The 25,289-nt window shown below is 35.7% G+C and overlaps 1 long non-coding RNA gene across 1 annotated transcript; it reads left to right on the top strand.

Annotated features, from left to right (window-relative positions):
- Positions 1-9,135: 9,135 nt before the first annotated feature.
- On the top strand, positions 9,136-14,874 carry LOC117201365 (uncharacterized). The gene is made up of 3 exons (XR_004483386.2): positions 9,136-9,272; positions 14,560-14,624; positions 14,735-14,874. It is a non-coding gene; the product is annotated as an uncharacterized LOC117201365 (long non-coding RNA).
- The last annotated feature ends 10,415 nt before the right edge of the window (positions 14,875-25,289 follow it).

The raw sequence follows: 25,289 nt of genomic DNA on the forward strand, positions 1-25,289 counted from the left end.
TAGGGATTGCATTGAATCTGTAGATTGCTTTGGGTAGTAGAGTCATTTTCACAACGTTGATTCTTCCAATAGAAGAACATGGTATATCTCTCCATCTATTTGTATCATCTTTAATTTCTTTCATCAGTGTCTTATAATTTTCTGCATACAGGTCTTTTGTCTCTTTAGATAGGTTTATTCCTAGATATTTTATTCTTTTTGTTGCAGTGGTAAATGGGAGTGTTTTCTTGATTTCACTTTCAGATTTTTCATCATTAGTGTATAGGAATGCAAGAGATTTCTGTGCATTCATTTTGTATCCTGCTACTTTACCAAATTCATTGATTAGCTCAAGTAGTTTTCTGGTAGCATCTTTAGGATTCTCTATGTATAGTATCATGTCATCTGCAAACAGTGACAGCTTTACTTCTTCTTTTCTGATTTGGATTCCTTTTATTTCCTTTTCTTCTCTGCTGTGGCTAAAACTTCCAAAATTATGTTGAATAAGAGTGGTGAGAGTGGGCAACCTTGTCTTGTTCCTGATCTTAGTGGAAATGCTTTCAGTTTTTCACCATTGAGGACGATGTTGGCTGTGGGTTTGTCATATATGGCCTTTATTATGTTGAGGAAAGTTCCCTCTATGGCTACTTTCTGCAGGGTTTTTATCATAAATGGGTGTTGAATTTTGTCGAAAGCTTTCTCTGCATCTATTGAGATCCTCATATGGTTTTTATCCTTCAATTTGTTAATATGGTGTATCACGTTGATTGATTTGTGTATATTGAAGAATCCTTTATTCCTGGAATAAAGCCCACTTGATCATGGTGTATGATCCTTTTAATGTGCTGTTGGATTCTGTTTGCTAGTATTTTGTTGAGGATTTTTGCATCTATGTTCATCAGTGATATTGGCCTGTAGTTATCTTTGTGATTTCTTTGTCTGGTTTTGGTATCAGGGTGATGGTGGCCTCGTAGAATGAGCTTGGGAGTGTTCTTCCCTCTGCTATATTTTGGAAGAGTTTGAGAAGGATAGGTGTTAGCTCTTCTCTAAACGTTTGATAGAATTCGCCTGTGAAGCCATCTGGTCCTGGGCTTTTGTTTGTTGGAAGATTTTTAATGACAGTTTCAATTTCAGTGCTTGTGATTTGTCTGTTCTTATTTTCTATTTCTTCCTCATTCAGTCTTGGCAGGTTGTACATTTCTAAGAATTTGTCCATTTCTTCCAGGTTGTCCATTTTATTGGCATAGAGTTGCTTGTAGTAATCTCTCATAATTTTTTGTATTTCTGCAGTGTCATTTGTTACTTCTCCTTTTTCATTTCTAATTCTATTGATTTGAGTCTTCTCCCTTTTTTTCTTGATGAGTCTGGCTAATGGTTTATCAATTTTGTTTATCTTCTCCAAGAACCAGCTTTTAGTTTTATTGATCTTTGCTATCGTTTCCTTCATTTCTTTTTCATTTATTTCTGATCTGATTTTTATGATTTCTTTCCTTCTGCTAACTTTGGGGTTTTTTTGTTCTTCTTTCTCTAATTGCTTTAGGTGCAAGTTTAGGCTGTTTACTCGAGATGTTTCCTGTTTCTTAAGGTAGGATTGTATTGCTATAAACTTCCCTCTTTGAACTGCTTTTGGTGCATCCCATAGATTTTGGGTCGTCGTGTCTCTATTGTCATTTGTGTCTATGTATTTTTGTATTTCCTCTTTGATTTCTTCAGTGATCACTTCATTATTAAGTAGTGTATTGTTTAGCCCCCATGTGTTTGTATTTTTTACAGATCTTTTCCTGTAATTGATATCTAGTCTCATAGCATTGTGGTCGGAAAAGACACTTGATACAATTTCAATCTTCTTAAATTTACCAAGGCTTGATTTGTGACCCAAGATATGATCTATCCTGGAGAATGTTCCATGAGCACTTGAGAAAAATGTGTATTCTGTTGTTTTTGGATGGAATGTCCTATAAATATCAATTAAGTCCATCTTGTTTAATGTATCATTTAAAGCTTGAGTTTCCTTATTTATTTTCATTTTGGATGATCTGTCCATTGGTGAAAGTGGGGTGTTAAAGTCCCCTACTATGAATGTGTCACTGTCGATTTCCCCTTTTATGGCTGTTAGTATTTGCCTTATGTATTGAGGTGCTCCTATGTTGGGTGCATAAATATTTGCAATTGTTATATCTTCTTCTTGGATCGATCCATTGATCATTATGTAGTGTCCTTCTTTGTCTCTTCTAATAGTTTTTATTTTAAAGTCTATTTTGTCTGATATGAGAATTGCTACTAGAGCTTTCTTTTGGTTTCCATTTGCATGAAATATCTTTTTCCATTCCCTTAGTTTCAGTCTGTATGTGTCTCTAGGTCTGAAGTGGGTCTCTTGTGGACAGCATATATATGGGTCTTGTTTTTGTATCCATTCAGCTAATCTGTGTCTTTTGGTGGGATCATTTAGTTCATTTACATTTAAGGTAATTATCGATATGTATGTTCCTATTCCCATTTTCTTAATTGTTTTGGGTTCGTTATTGTAGGTCTTTTCCTTCTCTTGTGTTTCTTGCCTAGAGAAGTTCCTTTAGCAGTTGTTGTAAAGATGGTTTGGTGGTGCTGAACTCTCAGCTTTTGCTTGTCTGTAAAGGTTTTAATTTCTCCATCAGATCTGAATGAGATCCTTGCTGGGTAGAGTAATCTTGGTTGCAGGTTTTTCTCCTTCATCACTTTCAATATGTCCTGCCAGTCCCTTCTGGCTTTCAGAGTTTCTGCTGAAAGATCAGCTGTTAACCTTGTGGGGATTCCCTTGTGTGTTATTTGTTGTTTTTCCCTTGCAGCTTTTAATATGTTTTCTTTGTATTTAATTTTTGACAGCTTGATTAATATGTGTCTTGGCATATTTCTCCTTGGATTTATGCTGTATGGGACTCTCTGTGCTTTCTGAACTTGATTAACTATTTCCTTTCCCATATTAGGGAAGTTTTCAACTATAACCTCTTCAAATATTTTCTCAGTCCCCTTCTTTTTCTCTTCTTCTTCTGGAACCCCTGTAATTCGAATGTTGGTGCGTTTAATGTTGTCCCAGTGGTCTCTGAGACTGTCCTCAGTTCTTTTCATTCTTTTTTCTTTATTCTGCTCTGCAGTAGTTATTTCCACTATTTTATCTTCCAGGTCACTTATCCGTTCTTCTGCCTCAGTTATTCTGCTATTGATCCCTTCTAGAGAATTTTAAATTTCATTTATTGTGTTGTACATCACTGTTTGTTTGCTCTTTAGTTCTTCTAGGTCCTTGTTAAACGTTTCTTGTATTTTCTACATTCTATTTCCAAGATTTTGGATCATCTTTACTATCATTATTCTGAATTCTTTTTCAGGTAGACTGCCTATTTCCTCTTCATTTGTTAGATCTGGTGGGTTTTTATCTTGCTCCTTCATCTGCTGTGTGTTTTTCTGTCTTCTCAGTTTGCTTATCTTACTGTGTTTGGGGTCTCCTTTTTGCAGGCTGCAGGTTCGTAGTTCCCGTTGCTTTTGGTGTCTGCCCCCAGTGGCTATGGTTGGTTCAGTGGGTTGTGTAGGCTTCCTGGTGGAGGGAACTAATGCCTGTGTTCTGGTGTATGAGGCTGGATCTTGTCTTTCTGGTGGGCAGGTCCACGTTTGGTGGTGTGTTTTGGAGTGTCTGTGGACTTATGATGATTTTAGGCTGCCTCTGTGCTAATGGGTGGGGTTGTGTTCCTGTCTTGCTAGTTGTTTGGGTTAGGATGTCCAGCACTGTAGCTTGCTGGTCGTTGAGTGAAGCTGGGTGTTGGTGTTGAGATGGAGATCTCTGGGAGATTTTTGCCATTTGATATTATGTGGAGCTGGGAGATCTCTTGTGGACCAGTGTCCTGAAGTTGGCTCTCCCACCTCAGAGGCACAGCACTAACTCCTGGCTGCAGCACCAAAAGCCTTTCATCCACACGGCTCAGAATAAAAGGGAGAAAAAGTAGAAAGAATTAATAAAAGTAGAAAGAAAGAAAGAAAGAAGGGAGGGAGGGAGGAAGGAGGGAAGGAAGGAAGGAAAAAAAGAAAGAAGATAAAGTAAAATAAAATAAAGTAAGATAAAATATAACTATTAAAATAAAAAATAAGAAAAAAAAGAAAAAAATTTAAAAAACAAAACAAAAAGCGGACGGATAGAACCCTAGGACAAATGGTGGAAACAAAGCTATACAGACAAAATCTCACAGACGCATATGCATACACACTCACAAAAAGAGGAAAAGGGGAATAAATCTTGCTCTCAAATCCACCTCCTCAACTTGGGATGATTCGTTGTCTATTCATGTATTCCACAGATGCAGAGTACATCAAGTTGATTGTGGAGCTTTAATCCGCTGCTTCCTTTCTCTTCTTTGTTCTCACAGCTCCCAGGGGCTCAGCTTTGGATTTGGCCCCGCCTCTTGCATGTAGGTCGCCGGAGGGCGTCTGTTTTTCCGCTCAGACAGGACGGGGTTAAAGGAGCCGCTGATTCGGAGGCTCTGGCACACTCAGGCCGAGGGGAGGGAGGGGCACGGAGTGCGGGGCGAGCCTGCGTCGGCAGAGGCTGGCGTGACGTTGCACCAGCGTGAGGCGCGCAGTGCGTTCTCCCGGGGGAGTTGTCCCCGGATCCCGGGACCCTGGCAGTGGCGGGCTGCACAGGCTCATTGGAAGGGGGGTGTGTATAGTGACCTGTGCTCGCACAGAGGCTTCTTGGTGGCAGCAGCAGCAGCCTTAGCGTCTCATGCCCATCTGTGGGGTCCGCGCTGTTAGCCGCGGCTCGCGCCCGCCTCTGAAGCTCCTTTAAGCAGCGCTCTGATCCCCTCTCCTCGCGCACCAGGAAACAAAAAGGGAAGAAAAAGTTTCTTGCCTCTTCGGCAAGTCCAGACGTTTCCCTGGACTCCCTCCCGGCTAGCCGTGGCGCACTAACCCCCTGCAGGCTGTGTTCACGCCGCCAACCCCAGTCCTCTCCCGGCGCTCCGACCGAAGCCCGAGCCTCAGCTACCAGCCCCGCCCACCCCGGCGAGTGAGCAGACAAGCCTCTTGGGCTGGTGAGTGCTGGTAAGCGCCGATCCTCTGTGCGGGAATCTCTCCGCTTTGCCCTCCGCACCCCTGTTGCTACGCTCTCCTCCACAGCTGCGAAGCTTTCCCTTTCCGCCACCCGCAGTCTCTGCCCGCGAAGGGGCTTCTTGTGTGTGGAAATCTTTCCTCCTTCACAGCTCCCTCCCACTGGTGCAGGTCCCGTCCCTATCCTTTTGTCTCTGTTTATTCTTTTTTCTTTTGCCCTACCCAGGTACGGGTAGGGGGTTTCTTGACTTTTGGGAGGTCTGAGGTCTTCTGCCAGCGTTCAGTAGGTGTTCTGTAAGAGTTGTTACACGTGTAGATGTATTTCTGGTGTATCTGTGGGGGGGAGGGTGATCTCCGCGTCTTACTCTTCCGCCATCTTCCCGGAAGCTCTGATGCAATTGATTTTAATACAAGTTTATTTTATGTTTATATGAAGGTTATGTTTTAACTTTTTAAAACTATTCTTTGACAATGAAAACATTTATACTTTTTAAACTATAAACATGAAACTTGCTATAAATTTTTAGTAAATTGTTTTTATTAGTGTAGGGAGGTTCAATCTGTTCATATATGTGGTGGAGGAGGTGTATTTGTCTCTCTTTTTTTTATTTTTTACTTTAGTTTTTTTTCTGTCTTTTTATTTTACGCATATGGATATCCAATTTTCAATTACTATTTGTCAAAAAAATTACTCTTCCTCCATTGAATTGTCTTTGTACCTTTGCTGAAAATCAATTGGCCATGTGTTTGTATTTCTGGACTATATTCTGTTCTATTGACCTCTTTGACTAATTTATGTCAATACCGCACTGTCTGGATTACTGTACCTTTATAACTTGTCTTGAAAGCGCATAGTGTAGGTTTAAGAACTTATTTCTTCTTTTTCAAGATCCTTTACTTTTCCATATGAATTTTAGAATCAGCTTGTCACTTTTGCAAATAGACAGCTGAATTTTTGATTGGGATTATTTTGAATCTATAAATCAATTTTCAAAGAAAAACTTCTTAACAAAATGGAGCCTTCTGACCCCTGAATTTTGTAGAGTCCATCAGATTTTCTACATGTTGTCTGTGAAAAAGACAGTTTTACTTATCCTTTCTCAAAGTGGATTTGTTTTATTGTTTTTTCTTGCCTGACTGTTTCATCGGCTAAACCCACAGTAGAAATTGAACAACAGTGGTGAGAGCATAACTTCTTATATGCTTCTGATCTTTTGGGTAGAAAATATTCATTGTTTCACCACTAAATGTGTTTGGTGTATGTGTTTCATCAATGCCCTTTGTCAGGTTGTGGAAGTTTCCTTCTGTATTAGTTATCTTTTGCTACATAAATAATTACACCACACTTTAATGGTTTAAAACAATATTTATTATCCCACAGTTTCTGTGGGTCAGGAATCCAGACATAACTTAGCTGTATCCTTTGATTCTGAGCCTCTGCAAGGCTGCAGTCATTTCAATGTTCATCTGGGAAAGAGCCACTTCCTGGCTCACTCACATGGATGTTTGTTCTGAAATGTAGTTGAGTTACTCGGAGAAAAGTTTGATCCTTTTGAGTCTTACTTTATGACTTTTCAGGAGTCTGGAGCAATGCTCAATCTAGGGCTAAATATTCCCCATTGAGGCAAGACCTTCCTAAGTACTGTATGCAAACCCTATGAAGAAATTTTTTCAATTTGCTTCAGAAAGCAAAGAGTGATATAAAGAAATTAAAGTTCAGACTCAGTCAAAGAGTCATCAATAAATATCTCAGGCTTTTATTAGAGAAAGTTTATGCCCCAGGAGTCAGAATGCCTGACTAAGATGCGTCTTAGTCAGCCCTAAGAGTAATGGATCTGCCTTTGGAGTAATAGCAAAGCTGAATCATACTCATTTTAACAAGCCCTAAAAACAAGTCTTGATAGCTGTAATTCACTTCCAATAATGTAACATTTTGCCAAAAGAAAAATTTACACTCTACAGAGGAAAATAACATAATCCAGAGTTTTTCTACTATAACTTTTACAACTTTGGGAATATAATTTGCTATCACTAGACCTGTGAAGAAGGAAAATGTTACTGATAAGCAAGAATTTTTTTTTAAGTCAATAGGAGCAAATCCAGGGATGATCCTGATATTGGATTTAGCAGAAGACGACTTCAAAAATAAGTTAACTTTTCAAATATTTTTACTTCTGCAAAAAATTTTATTTTGGATTTAGAAACTAATTAAAAACCTTTGTTTCTCTTTCTACTTCTGTGGTAATAATTCTAACATTCTCATAGGTAAATGAATGGCCTTGTAAAAGTAGGAAAGAGACCAGTGTAAGAACATAAAAAGGAGAAACATCATAAATAAAGTTTAATAATGCATTATCCTTGTTGAAATTGCAAATTTAAAGATAAATAAAATGCAGTGTTATGCCTGTCAAATTGAGAAAGATGAAAATAATTATTAAGATGACACTATTACTACTTGAAGGGTTTAAATTGTATATAGTCAGCAACATGGTATTATATATCGGAAACCTTAAAGTCTTTAACATTTTTGACACTAATTTCATTTCTCAAAATATATCACAAGAAGGCAATGTTAATTGCAGGCAAAGATTTATATGTAAGTTTGTTTATTCTAACCTTATTAACAATAGCAAAATGTGAGGAGCACATAAATTTCCTATAAAGTTGAATGATTAATTAATTGTTTATCCTTATTAAGAAAAAGTAAGAGCAGTCATTTAAAATACTAATTTAATTATTTAAAATAAATAATATAAATGTATATGACATACATGTATACACATATGCATATATGTATATAATCATATATATACAGTACAGTCTCAATTATTTAAATAAAATTATATACATGAAATAACTAGAAAAATGTATAGCAACATTAATATTGATCACTTTTAGCTGCAAGACTATAATTCAAAGTTATTATTTTCTTTTATACATGCTTCTGTATCTCCTTCCAATAGTGATAGGATAGAGTGTCTTATCCTCTATTTCACACACTCAGAAATTCCCACTTTCTTGCCCTTGTGCCCTAAGCTCCTCCAGAATGGGCATCCCTCTTATCTCTGCATGCTAGTTAATCTTCATGAATCAGTTCAAATTTCGTCTCCTCCAAGAAGCTTTCCATAGGACTTCTGGCTGGAAGTCATTTTTACCATGTCTAAACTGTCATAGCGCATTCTCTCTACCTTCTTTATGGCCTTTTTTGGATTATAACTATTTATGTATAATAAAATTTAAGTTCATTGAGAAAAAGGATCTTTTAAAACTTTTTTTGTCTATGTCATAGCATCTAGCTTAGCATGTGTGTTTAAAAAATCTGTTGAATGAATAAATTTATGAAACTATAGATAACAATCAAAATCAATAATTCAATAATCCAGAATTTACTTTGTAAAAATTTGTGTTTATATTTTAGAATATTGGCTATTTAAGCTCTTTCTTAGACAACAATTTACTCTCTTAATGACAAACATATATATGATGATTTTCATTTATTAGTCATTGATGTGGGTATTCTATATAAATTAAAGTACTAAATCTTCTATATGAAGAAATTTAGGCATGGAGAAGTTAAGTAACTTGACCAAAGTCACACAGCTAGTAAGAATTGTAACCCAGGTAGTCTTATTTTTGAAATCTTGCTCTTAGACATATTACAGTGTTATAAGTTTTTCTTGCATCTTCTGAAATGTTGTATGCCTCTGCAAATCAGTGGCTATGAAAAATTTTTCTTCTGAGTGGAACTAAGGTTTGGGGATGAATTACATATATATACATATTTATATTTATTTATATGTATATGTGTGTGTATATATGAGGGTGTGTATATAAATATATATATATTTTTTTCATGATGAATGGAATTCAATGCCCATTTAACTTAATTCAAATTAAGTGCTAACACTGGCTTGCCACAATATCAACTGCCCATTCGATTTGCCTTCATGTTTAATCTTTGGATTAATTAACTCTAGAGTTATTACCAGAAAGTATCTTGAAAATGCTCTCCATATAGTAATCGATGCCTTTGCAAATAAATGCAGATCGTTTATTAGACAGTTAATTATTATCCTTCTCCTGCAGGAATAAAACTAGAACAAATTTGTTTCTGTGGAAAGGGAAATATGGCCGCAACAAACAAAAATGATAGGACATGGCTCTGACAGGTGACAATCCAGAAGAATAGCTCTTGAGTGCCCTATCTGATTCTTGGGAAACTAGAGGTAAGCTTGGGGTTGATGGACATTGCTGTTCAATGCCTGAGAGAGAAAAGTAGGAGATGCTCAAGTCTTAACTTATTTTAGCATATTCCTGGGAGATTGACTTCATTTGGGGTAATTAATCTGAAGAGCCAACCTAGAATATTCTGAAATTACTTGTGATATCCCGCTGTATGTTATCTTAGTTTCTTTGAGAAAAAAATTAAAATAACAGATGGAAGAATTGTTTGGCTACAATCCAGGCCATCTGGCTTAGTCACATAGACACATCCACTAGGACAGTTTACTCAAAACAGAAAAATATAACTAAATGAGCTAGAAGACTGGAGTTCCTCTTCATCATCAAAGATATGCCCAGAATAGTTGAAGAACCACCATTGTCATTTTATCTTCCCAGAAAAGAAACTTGGAAATACATTATTTCAGAGTTTCAGAATGGCTATATGTCAACAAAAACCAGTCCGTTCAGTGGAAAATTAATTCCATCATAATTGTAATTTTCTTGTAGAGAGCACTAACAGGGTGGTTGATATTTTACACTCTTCAACTAGTTTTTAGAACATCATACTGTCATAGTCACTGTGGTGTTATGTCTTTTTGTGTACTAAGAAAACTTATTAAATTTGCTGGTAACACATATGCAGATAGTCTTTTGTACTTCTAGCAATTAGGTTATATATGACTGGTCAGAATATGTTCTAACTATTATGGTTTACTCTCAGAGCGCACAAATACTTTCTCCAGAATGACAGATACTCTACAACCCTAGATTTCTTATTTTATCCAAAAACACATCTTCTTGCATAAAAGAAGCCTGTAAATACCAAGAAAAATGACATTCCCATATATGTGTTTTGTAAAACTTTATCCCCAATTACAAATAATAATAACTGCATGTGATACATAATTCTAATGATATAATCCAGTCTTAGTGTTTTACTGCCATTCATAAACTGCTTCAGCAGAACTCCCTGTGATTTACAGCATCAATAGAACCCTTTAAATTACATCCTATATTATGTCGTAGGGCATGTATTGCCCTATGGTCTCACATGCAATGTCAGAGACAGAGCGAACAGGAAATGAAGAATTGTGATTTCACTGTAAGTCAAAAGCTAAATGTTGTTTATGAGCACTGGAGTTTTAGCTCATGGTATCATTTCCCTTTTTTTTTTCCTTATAGCAGTTAACCTGATGTGGGACAAACTTAATCCAATCAATAATTATTTACCCTTTAACATCTTTGGTATCAATAAGCAAAAGGCAAGTACTAAACATATAATTTATTTCCCTAAAATTAGTCTATTATTTTAAAAATTGGCTGGATTTTTACTGTAAGAATAAAAAGAATATTGGAAGATGTGTATACTTAATCCCAATGTCATGTATATATCGTGGGCACTCTATAAACATTTGTTGACTTTTCCCTTAGTTTTAAAAATAAAATTTCCAAATTAAACCAATTTATTAATTTGTATTTAACTAAGAATATAAAACAATGAAGGTTGCACTTGAGAAGCCATCTATAGTCACCAATGAATTTGTTATTTTATAATTTTGATTAAATGTTTTAATAACATTTAATAACATTTTCGATGTCACAGACACCCAAACACAAAAGTTGGATTCAGAGGAGACACTCAATTTGTTTCATGGCCAAGTATTTGAAGTGTTCACATCAACTTCAGTGATTTATTTTAAGACTTAAGAAGACAATTACGATTTTTCAAAGCATTTTAGGACAGCTTGACCCTGATTTTTCACAGAATAAATGTGTCTTTTGACTTCAGATTTCCTCACAAAGTCTGAGCCTAGTAATAAGTAGTTATAGATGAGGGCAATAATAATATGTGATTCAAATGCAAGCATCTCATCTGAGCAAAACCATTGGTCTTGTAACCATGACTTAGCCCTGGTGCACACATAGGGAGGTATGCTGCTTCCTAATGAATATTATCTTCTCTCTTCCAATTATGATTTGATGTCTTCAAATCCTGTGCATACCATAAGCAGCAACTCTGTGAAATTTCCATGAACAAAAGATACATATACAGATAGAAAGAGTCGTTTAAAAAAATAGATCCTCAAGCCCATTTGGATTCAGTTAGTCTCTAAAGAGGCTGGTTAAGAAATCAAAGAATTAGATGGGGTTCTTTCTGTATTCTGTGTGTCTAATATTTACCCGCAGGCGTATATGAAATAATTCTTAAATAACTGTGGCTACTTAAAATTTACAGAATTGAACCTATGCAAGGAATAGTTGATCTTAAACTGACACAAACCAGATAGTCTCTTAATGTTACTCTAAGGAATTTTAAACTGACTCTGTTAAAGCTGAGGTTATTTGCCTTGGGGATGCCTAATGGAAGGGTTATTATAACATTGTCCACAAATAGGGGTCTTGAGAGAGTCAGGCCATAGCACTCCATTGACAGCTAATACACTGGGCCATTGCCATGTCACAGAGATCTCCAAGGTCAAAGGTCATATCCCTCCCTTAATATTTAAATAAAGATACTTGACAAAAGCAGAAAACACCTTATTGTCAGTGATGGCTGCTGCTCAACTTATAAGAACCTTTACAAAGTCATGCTAATTCTCGGCCTTCTTAGAATGCATGGTAACCTTTCATAAATCCATCTTTTCCAGATGTGCTTGGAAATGACAGTTATAAAACTACAAATGATTTGTAATGCAAAATGGGACTGACACACTTGAAGATTAGGGCTCTGTGTACTAAAATGACTGAGATTATAGCTAACAAAAGGCATAAAATGCATCAATAAATAGCTGCCGAAGTAACTCAAGATTATTTTAAACATCCCTAGTAAATGCTGGAACAACAACAGCAACAAAAACTTATGCTTATAATTTTACAAGTAGCAGCTCACTTCAAAATAATGGAACAAAATTCCTCTGTGTAGGTCAGCTGGAAGACAGATAGCAAACCAGTTATGCTTTTTTTTTTCTAGGCAGTATAATTTTTTTCTCTTATGTCATTTTTTTACATGTCAACATATGAACTTGATTTTTTAAATCTTTAAGGAACACTGGACAAGTTGAACTTAATTATATATTCTTTTTTCCTTAACTTTTTAAAAACGAATCAACCAAATGCCTTATCCTATTAACATATCTAAATGAGTCACAAATTAAAACCTAATGAAAAATAATTTTCATACTTAATCTTTACTGCTGAGATGACTTACGTTAACAGAGTAAGTTGGGGCAATCTATTTAAGCAATACACACTAATGGATATTTTCAACTGCCTGATTTCAGGGAGACTGAAAGTCAGGAAATAATTTGAGGCATATAACCTGAGATGCTATAACCTGAGCTTTTGAATAATACTTGAAGAAATGACTAAATACTACTTTTTTCTGTATAATCTTCAAAAACCTACATGATAAGCCTCTTGCCCTGTTGCACTTGCAAATAGCAAGTGTAAGACCTGCCTCTGAAAGCATCAGGAAAGTGCTAAGAGCTTGGATCCAAAGTGACCTTCTGCTGGAGAGGAAGCTCATGGCTGACCCATTTTCAATGCTTTGGTTCTGTTTGCTTCCTATCCCTTTTTTCTCCGTATGTCCTCTACTTGAATTTAATTCCTTCCATTTTATTCTCTCTTCTCCTCTGCCTAATGACTGTTCAGTAAAAATGAGACCGAGCCCATAGTTGTGATTCTGCTAGGTGTGGGGGAGAAAAACAACTTAAAATCCATCGAAACCTTCAAATATTAGTCCTTTATTTGCATGCTGAGAGCTTGAAAGTGAGCCATAAGCCTTTCAATATTAGTGACCGAGAACTAGAATTATAGTAAAGACTTTTTTGTAGAGGAGCTAATACATCTTTGGAAACAGGAAATAATACATTTCCAAGGAATCTCTAAGTTTTGCTGTGAATAGTTGCATTCATTAGCTCAACTTTACTCAAAGTAGGAAGTTCATTTCTGAACATTTCTGGAAACCCCATGTGTGCTAAGTTTAGTTAACTGTAAAATATATTTGACCAAAGCATGGAGGAACGATATTTCCTTTCCTTGCTTATTTTTCCAGTGCCATAAAATACGCTATCACATTTACAGTATGTCAGAGTGATGTCATATGCAGAACATAAAAACAGATTGTTTTCAGTATGTGGGTAAAAAAACCCTCAGGACTCACTAGGAGCCCTAAAACCAAGATATTATACTGAGACTGTATGGACTGTACGGAGTAGGTCCCTATGGAAACCAGGGTGTGACTTACCTATCACATGGTCAACTTATTCTCCTTTCTCACTTAGTCCATCTTATGAAATGATTAAGTTGTTGGGTGAAAAATACAGTGCAGTGTGAGGTCAAGCTACTCATGCAAGAAAACTTGCCATTTCTAGATATTTTGAGCACCAGGCCTGCAGTATATCTTTCATTCACCCTTAGCTTAACATTTATTTACTCACCAGAGCCAAGGAAACTGACTCTTCTGGGGTTCTTTGAGTGCAATGTTTATTCACTCATTCATTCATTCATTCACAAGCCCCTGCAAAGCTTCCAGGCACCGCGGGGATAAAGATGAACAATGCAGTGCCTCCTTCTTTAAAGGCCTAATAATTACCTTGGCATTATACCCTCATCAAGTGACTTGGCCTTCTTCATTTTGACTCTCATCTTCAATATTAACTGATATGTTTTCACTGAAAGAGACAATTGCATTTGTCTTTCTTATCTCACTAAGCTGTGTATTTCTGCTGGGAAAGAACTATGCTTCATCATTTTTATAAACCCAGAGTAAATGGTCAATAAAAATGTATAGAATGAATGAGTGAATGAGTGGATGGATGAATGAGTGAACAGGATACATAACAGCACAATTATACTTGCCTTGTGATCTGCAGCTTGCTAGTGTTCAGTCTGAGATGCTCAAACATCCCCATGGCACAGTATTTCCAGTAATCTTAAACATTCTTTTATTCCAAACCTTGGTTTGGGGAAATTTAAAAGAAAAAGCAGAAGGGGAAGCTCATGACTCAAATATGGGACAGAGGTGCCACTGCTTATTGTGTAGCTTAGCTATACTTGAGAATAAAATAGACTCAAAATCAGGATGAGATCCCCAGAACTTTCTACGTTTATTCCAATCAAGATATGTCATATTGACGTTTAGAACATTTAACACTCTTTAAATGATTCCTCAGTTGATATTTCCTTATGCAGCTTGTATCTCGTTTGATCTACTGTTTAATTATCATGAGTGTCATATGGTCTGATTGTCTTAAATGATTCTTTATAATATTTCTCCCGTATACACAGGATGTCATCGTCGCCCTAGCCCCCTGCGTCACCACCCCTCTGGTTGCAACACAGAAGCTTTTTGGGTAACATATTCTTTTTTCTCTTTTTAATACAAATCCAGCCTGGCAGGCACAGTGCTATGTATAGACTGGATTGAATCAAAGCACTATTCTCCTACTTTTCCCATGTATAGGAAGTGATACTAACAAGAATCAGATTTTCCTGGACCCGTAACAGAGGAAACAACTTCTGGCACAGTAATTCTTTGAACTGGAACCATGAGGGCAAGTACTAACGTATCCTTCTATTGCATGCAATGTCTTATGCACAAAAGCAGTTTTTTTGACAGTTGAAATGAACTGAATCAGATTTGTGTTACTAAATTTTTTAGGGTATGTGAATATTTTTATTTATTTTGAGAGATCCTGTGTTCACAATTCATCTGGTCAGATCAGGAGTTTCATTTTTATTCCATGTAATTTACTTATGGAATGGATTTAAGACAGATGTTTAGGAAGATGTTTTATAAATATTTTCATTTGATCAGAAGAAGAAAACTAATAATCCAAAAATATTAGTAATCCAACAACACAATCTTGTATTGTTGGATTACTATTCGTTAAGCACCCACAGGATTTGGGGTAAGAAGCCTAGAGCCTGTGATCTGCCATTGATTAGCTGAGTGACCTGAAGCAACATAATTAACCTCTGAGAAACTCACTTTCCTCATCTGTAAAAATGAAGCTAATTATACCAACCTCAAATGGTTGTTAAGGTTCAAAGGATATCATGGAAGTAAATGTGCTTTTCAAACTGTATGGTTGCTAAAATCATGTAATATAATATTATTTTATTTCCATTAGACTGTGAGCTCTTTTAGGGCTAGGATCATATATTCATCTTCGTAAAAATTTCTACACTTAACAATATTCCTGGCATGTAGCAGGTGCTCAATAAATGCAGAATGAATGCACAAATGAATAAATTCAGGATATTAGAGCTACGAAGATTCCTATGATCCTTGCCCTCAGAAAACTCATAATCTAATAAAGGAGGTGGATATATGTACAGTATACTATAACACAATCTAAAATTACACCTGCACAACCTCAGCAGTGTTATGTTAATCACTATCTGGTAATTTCTCTATTCCTTCTTTTCTGTGTGCAAACATCTGCAGAACAACATGCAAACACAAATTGAAGCTCACGCTGATGTGTGCTATTTTCAAATTACTATGAATTTTACCATATGAACAAAGAAAAATAAAATCAAAGGTTTTAGAGTTGGAAGAGATACTTTAGATAACGTATCTAGTGAGGAAAGTAAGCCCATATTATGTGCACGTTCTTTTAAAGAAGATAGGTGAACAACCCCCATTTACTATTTCCCTATATTTGATGTAGGAACAATGGTCTTCCAGAAAATCTATGCTAACTGACCTTTGTGATTTCTCATGATAAAGGGAAAGTAAGCGTAATGTTTAACTCTAGTGAAAAAATCTTGAATTGATTAAGATGTCGGGTATAATAACTTACATCTCAAGGATATTTCCTACGAGAAATGTTCTTGTTCACAAACCAGAGAAAGCTCTGCTTACTTAGTAGGTGCTTAAATAATTCCTGTTTTATGAATGAACCAGGTAACCTCTTAGATCCTTCTTTCCTCTGAAATTCCTTGAGGATGAAAAGCCTAGAACAATAAGGGATTAGACACTCTAGCCCTCTTTGATGCAGTTTGCATCTGGAACCTGAAATCGCTTCTCAGCTGGAAGATGGTGTTGAACACTAATTGGCCACAGCTGCTTTACTGGCAAAGGGAAGAAAACACAGGTCACTTCAAAGTCTGGCTTAGTCTCACCCACAATTCAGCGTCAGTCATTTGTGTGGCTCTAGTAAGGTCCCAAAGCAATGGGCAAAGGATTTAAGCTGGAGGATTTCAAGTACAGCCATCAATTCTATTAAGCAGAGGAATTCTAACAGCATCCGACAGCTGCTGTCTTCATTTTCAGATGCATAATTTTACCTTGTATTTTTATTTCTTCCAAGCATTTCATCTTTATATCAACATTCCATTAGGGCAAATAGTGATATCTTTATATGTTGAGGATAGAGAAACCAAAAAACAGAGGAGTTAGGGACCTCCTAAGGTGACCTGTTTAGTGACAGAGCAGTGACAATAATCCAACGCTGCAGGAATGAGAAGTTGGGTCGACTGAGTGCCATTCCAAGGGTGTTTGTTTTTCGCTAGAATGCTTTTCTGTAACAGCACATCTGGTGCCTACTTGGTGGTCCCTGCAGTTAGAATGGGAATAAGGGTGAGGATGACATTGAATGGTGGGAAATGATAAATTCTGAATCAGTTTATTGCAGCCTGAAAAAAGTGTATGAAAACACAGCCCCAAACTAAAAAGTGAAATGAAAAATATTGCCCATGTTTAGGGCAGAAAGGACTCTGATTCTCTTCCTTCCTTCTTTTCTTTCTTTATTCCCCCCCACCTTGTTTGCACCCAAAAGAGAAGCATAAAGGGCAATAGTAGGTGTATAAAAATTAATAATTAAGACAAGGGTCTGAAACAAACCTAAAATAAGAATGAAATTGTATTTGCAGAGTTCTTTCCTGTTGCCAGTATGTGTGTGTGTGTGTGTGTGTGTGTGTGTGTGTGTGTGTGTGTGTATGAATGAGGCCCTCAAGCAAGGCATAAGGTAGTAAGTGAAGAATGGTTTGCATTTATGCCCCTTAGCCAGACCGGATTGTGACTTTTCGTTCTCCAACGAGAATTCTGGCAAACTCGGAAGGCTTTTGTTTTCACCTTCACTCTTTCTCGCGTACTATGGTGCTTGTGGAAATTAGTCTTTTTGTGGAACATGAATGGTGAGATCTATTAAGATCAGAAAGAGTACAAGGAAACCATTCACAAGGTGTACATGCCGATAGAGACAGGGTTCAACATTGTTAGGGGAAATAGTTATAAACTGAAATGTGCAGTTTCATTTGAAGAACACACAGCAAGCTAGGAATGTGAATAGATTTATTTTAAAGAAGAAAGAATCAGAAAGGACAGACAAATATGTTGCTTTATGTTCTTCTACCTTCGGACACTTTCTGTTAGCCATTATAATTATTTTTAAATATAAAAAAACCTCATTCAAAGCCTTTAAAATTTGAAGCTATTTTTTTCTCTGAAGAAATGCCATTCTAAACTGGAAACAAAGTCAGGGAAATAAAATTTGAGTGACACTCTCCAGTAACCCCTACCCTCTCTACTACCAATTCTCATTTAACTGGCTGCCAGCCACCAGCCCAAATTTGAAAAGATTCATGAAGCACGCTTCCTCGGAATTATGATGTCCTGTTTTATGGGATGTTCAGACTTTGGTAAGAATGGAAAGATAGATCCTCTTCAGCATTAACTGAGATATATTAGTATGAGGAGTATAAGGGCTGTTAATAACCTGCCTTGCAAATAGGCTCTAAAATTTCATTGACCTAAGGAGAAATTGAAGAGAGTTTTATTAAAGACAATAGGAAGAATTAAAAATGGATAAGAAAACTACGGACTACACTGAAAGTAAAAAATAGCCTCACAAAATACTCCTTTCCTAAATTTTGATGAACATCTGAACAATAACAAAACCTAAGCTCTATTGTGGTTAAATTTTTAAAAGTGTATGTAACAGTTGTCATTATTATAGAAGCAAATTTCAGAAATTGTTACTGTAAGCAACTGGTTCCCACAGCTATAATACTTTTCTTAAAAATTGTGACCATATTTCAGTGCTGAGTTAATACTACACCTTTGGATTATCAACTTCTTTCACTTTCTTCCTTATGCCTGGAGCACTTTCTTAAATTACATAGCTCTGGGTCATGGTGTTTTTCTGAACTCAAGTGGATGTCCTAATTTAAATTAGAACTTATTACCTAGTTCATAAACACAGTTAGTAGACCCAGATTTCTCTGGGATTTACTGCTATATCTCTAGCCAGAAAACATATCCTAATTATCATATTTACCATTACCGTTGTTTAAAGTAGAAAACTGTAATAAGTGATTAAAATTAGTTATACATCAGAGGGAGAATTAAATGCAATCGTATGAAGGACAGAGGAAAACTAATCTTAAAACTAAGGAGCACCAGTCGAATGAGACACTAATCCAGAGGCAACTATTTTCTCTAAATAACCTGTACTTGGGTGCCTTCTTACACTGCATTTGCCAGCCTTTGCTGTTTCTCTTAAAAAATAACATTGAATTAATATTTTATTATTAAAAGTTATGGTTTATGAAAATATGGAAAATCCCCAATCCCTGCTCCACCCTCCACTCATAGAAAAGTGCTTTGATATTTTATATGTAAAACAATTACCTACAATTAAAGTATAATTCAACAAACAAATAAGGCTATAGTTCCTAGCTTATGGAATGCCTCCAAATTCTGGTTGCCCTCTTCTACAAATCTTGTCTTTCTTCTTAGACACCTGTAACATGTTTTCCAAAATCTAATGTCTAAGAAGTTGTCTCCCTCAAGCACTTTGTTGGCTCCGTTCGGAAAATCATTATTTGCCTAAACAAATCGCACGTACTCAGGATGAAAGAGGAGTTTAGTTTGCTGTCTTGTGGACGCTGTCTTAAAATAGCGTATGCAAGTTCCGTCTCTCAGATGAAGCATAAACAATAAAACCCCTTTCCAAGGCACTTGCATTTTTTTCCACTAGAGGTCTCTCTCGTAACAGCTTTCCTTTTGCTGGGCTCATTAATTATTTTACTCAAAGGAACAATTTTACCTTTTAGATTGGAATGCTGCACTTAACATGTTATGCTAGAGAAAGATATAATACCTTCTCAGCTTGTTCTCTTCCTTGATGAGTAGATATCAGGTTGACTGAATGAATCACCTTGGGTATTTTATTACACAATGGCTATACTTTAGTAAAGAAGTTTGAATTTTCACCTACGCTTCCAAAAGTCTCAAAATTTGACCAGTTAAAACAATGTACTACAATAAATATGCCTTATCAATGAGCACTAAATGGTCAGGCTTTGAATTCTTCAGAGAACATCCATGATTTGGTGCCAACTTAGATCATATAATTGCAAGCCTGAATCATTTTACATTCATTTCTTCCACTTTTGCAAGAAAAGAAAGCGTATTTTCTCATTTGTGTAAGGGTATTTAGTTTTTGCCATTTCCTTTTATATCCCTTTTATAGAAAATAAACTATTCAAACAGATCTATATTATATTATGAAGGGTTTTTTTTGTTTTTAATATATGTTTTCTGGGGGAAATACTAATTAAGAACTTTGTTTTTTACTCAAAAAAGTCTTGTCATTAATTCAGACAAAAAGACCAATAAGATTCAACAGCATTGAAATAGAAAGAATCAGAAATGAAAATGAGCACTGACTACTCTCAAAGATTAATACAAAATTGTATTGAACACAGTACTATAGAATGAATCACACTGACATCAGTCTCAAAGCCACTTAAATATTCAGAAAACCCAAAGAGTGTTCAGATTTCTGAGGATGGAAGTAGAAAGATAGTGCTGTGCTCCTGACACAAGAAATTCAATGGGAAGATGTGAAATGTGAAGAAGCAAAGGAAAGTCTAGCAAATCAATTTTAGTGTTACACTGAAGGTAGAGTGTGTCTGCATGCATGGATACAGTGGCTAAGCACAGAGCAATGCTGTATAATGAAAAAGGGCGCGGGGAAATTTGACAAGCTGAAAAATGTACCACCACCTGGCCGGGAGAACACAGACCTGTCAGACAATAGTTTGGAGAATCTGAAACTATACTATAACAGAAGCAGAAAATAGATAATGTGCTATTTACATTATTGAAATTTTATTCTGCTACCCAAAGAGTTTACCTGATACCCCTTCCTCCAGTTGTGATTTATTAACCAGTTTAAGTACGTATTTTCTTTCAACACCAGTTCAGACATGTCAATCAATGTATTTTATAACTGAATTACTGGTCAATTAATAACCCAAAAAATGGTGAAATTAAATATAAGGTTGGCACATTTTTCAACTTGAGTGACTAGACTGAACAGATATTTTTACAAAGTTTTGGTCTCTTTGTGGTAGTGACAGCCCTCCCATTCACCCTCCGTCCCCCTCCCCCCCCAAAAAAAAGCACATGCTGGTGATCAGTTTGAGCTGTTCAGATGGCTGAAATAATAGCATAGGCATGACAAACAGGAAGGAGTCTTAGAGACCAAATTTTTATTTTACATTTGAAGAGATTGTTCAAATCGGTTAAGTGACTACTGTTGGACCCTTATATGACTGGATTATTCTGGTAGTTGAGAAAAAGACCTAATTTGTTGAAAAACAAATAAACAGCAGCTTGGTAGCATCATAGACAAAGGGTATACACCACAGAGAAATACAGATTCTAAAAGCTTTGAGAGTTAAGGACATGTTAATAGCATCTTATTATGGAAAAACTTATTTTTGAATATTAATTGGCTCATTTTAGCGGAATGTAAAATAAGCGCTATCTTTAAGAAAGATGGTTTTTCAGGATAGGCATTCAATGCAGGAGGGTTTTTTATCTATCAGAGGACACTATGCCCCTAAAGGTATGTTTCTGTTCTTAACTTATGAACTATTATCTCTGGTTTCAGGCAGATCTTCTTTATTTTTTATTTAATTCAGAAAATTCTAATTAATAAGCGGATAGATTGACCTAGTCATCCACACCCAATAGAACTAACAACAAAATGATGCAAATTAGAACAATGAAGAAGTGTTCTATTTAAGTGTTTGTTTTTTCTTTCTTTCTTTCTTTTTCTTTCTTTTATTTTTTTTTGCTCTTCCTAAGCCAGTTTGTCATTGAATTTAGTCCATAGTCAAACTTGGGCATTTTGAAGTACAATTTTGAAAAAGGGATAATAAAATAAATTGTCATTAATATACGGAAGCTGAAAATCTCTACAAGAGAAATTAGAAGTGAAGGAACAAACCAGGCTCTTTCTTTGAAAAATATGATATTGCATCTTTATGAGATCTTTTTTCCACAAATCTACCTAAGCAGGGTAGTTGACAACTATATTTCTGTGTGTTTGTCAAGTCACTTTTATTCAGGCAAATTATTGACATTCTGATGTTGAACATATTATGGAAGAAAAATATTATAAGCAATTTCCAAACTTTAAAAAGTCACATTAAATTTTTTTCTTAGTAGCCCTTTAGGTAAAAATAATGTGTTTATTCTGTTAGTTACCAGGGAATTATAAAGGAATGCAATTGGTTTGAATTAGATTGGTTCAGACTTCAATGCAATCTTAATAATTAGAAGGCTTTACTTTTTTTTTTTTTTTTTTTTTTTTTTTTTTTGCGGTACGCGGGCATCTCACTGTTGTGGCCTCTCCCGTTGTGGAGCACAGGCTCCAGACATGCGCAGGCTCAGTGACCATGGCTCACGGGCCCAGCCTCTCCGCGGCATGTGGGATCTTCCCGGACCGGAGCACGAACCCATGTCCTCTGCATTGGCAGGCGGACTCTCAACCACTGTGCCACCAGGGAAGCCCGAAGGCTTTACTTTTAATATGGAGTGAGGGAAAAACAACCTAGAACCGCCCCCCTCAAATGCTTTTCTCATTTCTTCCTCCTTTTTCATTATTTCTCCCTCTTTTAATCCTTCTTTAATTCCTTTCTCTTTCATTGTCCTGTGATATTTTAGAAAGTTATTTGCTTAACTTTTGTTCCCACTTCCATTTTAAGTCCTTGATGAGTTTCATGAGGTCAATGAAAACCATTTGGAAGACAACGTAAATTCATTTTGGTGATTTTTAAAGGATGTACTTCTTAATTCATGTGTATATATCGATATTTTCCCCTTTTTTGTCTACCACGGGAATAGAACTATTCAGGTACTCCCTCCCAGTATTAAATTATACGCTGTAGTAATCCCTGATCGGAGATAAAAATGCCAGGAAGATATGGATGAACGGTGTGTTCCCTCCACTGAGAAAACTGGGTTTACTGCCTAGGCAATAAGTTGAGCCTTCTTGCTGTGTGGCCAATCAGGGTGTGGGTGCAATTTATTAGAAAAACCCAGGAATAGGTTCTTGTTTTGGAAATTTGCATGTTTTGTTTTTCTCTGCCCATTAAGCTTTTAACAAGTGTTTCACTTGATGGCGTGATTTACAGCTGGTTGTTAAGGTAAAATAGCATATTATCCTGCCTGCCCAGTGACTTTTCTCTGATTAAATCATGCAGAAGTTTGTGTAGGGAAGAGCAACAGGCACTTGGATTTAGCTCTGACTTGGGTGAACTTAAAAGGAGAATTTGTCTTTTCTTTCTTTAAAGGACTTTTTCTTAATGGAGAAATTATTTTTCTGAAGCAAATGTTTCAAACCATCTTATTGACAGTTCTTTCAGTCTGGCAGGTAACTAAAATGGTACAGGAAACAAATAATGATGGAATGTCACTGGCTTTATTTTACTTTTAAAAGGAGCTACTTTATTTTCATAGGACTTTGACATATTTATGTGATTTCTCTTTCCTTTAAAGTACAAGTGAGTAGTTTTTAAAAAACTTTTTGTCAGTAGCCATCTGATACATCATTTCAATTGCTTTGTTTACAGCAAAATTTTGACATAAATAAATAAGAATATTGAACTAGTACAAATGCCTTGAGCAGTCAGCATAGTGAATCAGACATCAGCTGTCATAGTGAGCTGAAACACGTCTACATACTGAGTAGCATGTTTGGTGTGCCTAATCAGAACAGTATGTAATCTGCAAGTACATATGAGGACTTGCCAAGCCACAATTATTTACAAGTTGCAGTTTCTGTCCTGGAAAGTTTCATAAATGAAGAAAAAAATATCTGAAAAAAAAATGGGAAAGAAACATGTAAGTTTCAAATATACAACTTAAAGAATGAATAAAAAATTTTTGAGCTTTTTATTCAATAGATGCTAGCAAACAGCTGAAGTTTTATAGCTCAATTCCAATCAAAAAAAGTTTTCATTAAAATTTCTTGTTTGTATTATTTTTTATACTGATTCTCTGCTCCTGGTTCCTTGTGGATCTGGCCTCAGAAAAAATCTCTTTTTGGTTAGTTTTCTGTTTTCTAATTCTCAACTCAAAATGCCAAAGCATGATTGGTTGACAACTTAGTCATATAAAAGAATATGCCTGTGGTTGTATATTCCATGCAGGTTGAGGTAAACCTTGCTTGTTGAAGGTAAAATAACATGTGCAATATTAAGAAGGGCATATGTGGATCCTTGAAAGAGAAGGAAGGAGACAGTCAAGTTTAAGAAGAGCTTGGAATGAGCAAAATTTATTTTTAAGGACCTCGGAGTCCTCTTCTATACCCTTCTTTCAACTTCAAACCCTAAGCATTCTTATGCTTTCTTTCCTTCTTTACATAATTTTTCCTGATCCCACTCACTATTTTCAAAGCATTTTAATGGCCATTAAATTGTTAAATAAAATGGGGTAAAAATGTGTCTTTGACATTTCAGAAAAATTTTACCTACTTCCTGTCCCTAAATTCACACCACAGATTATTTACCCATATATTAGCCTGTTTGAGCTCACTTTGCCTACATACATGTATTTTCAAATACAATATAAAAAGCTAGATCTCTATTTGACTAGTTTAATTCTATGTTTATTAAATAATCAATAACCATGATAAATAGTATGATATTATTAAAATGCAACTTTTAAAGAAGTGGCTAATAACTGATAAACAGGTAATAATTTCATAATTACAGTTCAAGTCACTTTTTCTCCAATTAGTGTCTAAAGGTAGCTGGCATACGTAGATATCAAAATGTTGTAGTATATTTTGAGTGTCTCTTCTTAGAAGAAAAGTTTTTCACTGTCTTATTTTTCACCTTATTTTCTCTTATTTTTCACCTCGTGATAAATTGTTCACACATGAGACACAGCTAGATAGAAGAGGTAGGGATGAAAGCATTTTGTGGTAAATAGGTTATTGGTTATTAGTTATATGAACATGAGGATTTCTTTTTAGTTTAACAATAGCATATCTAAAAGTGTCTTTTTTGAAAAAGGCTTGCTATTTTATGTCTCACACTACTTAATTATCACCTAAAATTTGTCAGTAAATAGGTCTATGTGAACTTTTTAAAACTTACATTGGCTGTTAACCCTTTCTTACCTTATGATATTTCAATCTGTTAAAACCTAATGTCTTTTCTTAAATTCATGCTGCCAAATCACTACGAGAATCATCATTAGAACTTAGCTTGAAAACATGGCATTGATCAAACTTGATGAGAAAAGTTAGTGCTTTTTTTTGTCCACAAGAAAATAAGATTCCAAAGATTTTGTGTAACTTTTAAATAAAGCCTTAAAGTATGTACTTGTAGGGGAAAAAAGCAGAAATAGATCTCTTTCTTGTCAGTAAGAAATTAACTTTTAGAAGTGCTGGCAGCAATATTGGATAGTGACGCTCTTTGTAGAATCTTACTATCTAAGTGACTGCTGTGTCTGTATGATATTTGATGGTATTAGTAAAACAAATAGTTTTAGGTAATTAGAAATTTCAAGATGTTAGTCATTGTGTAGGGAATAATCTGGATTTGGGAATAATTCTGATTTGTTTTTGTTTTGTCTAAATGCTTACTTCTATGTATACATTGACCATAATATTCCAGTCAGTTAGAGTAAAAATGGAAGAATGTGCCCAAACAGCTCCTTATTTTTTGCGATTAAACGTGGCAGAGACTTAAATTTTTATAATAAA

The sequence above is a fragment of the Orcinus orca genome, chromosome 9 (assembly GCF_937001465.1).
Source record: "Orcinus orca chromosome 9, mOrcOrc1.1, whole genome shotgun sequence".
Taxonomy (NCBI): Eukaryota; Metazoa; Chordata; class Mammalia; order Artiodactyla; family Delphinidae; genus Orcinus; species Orcinus orca.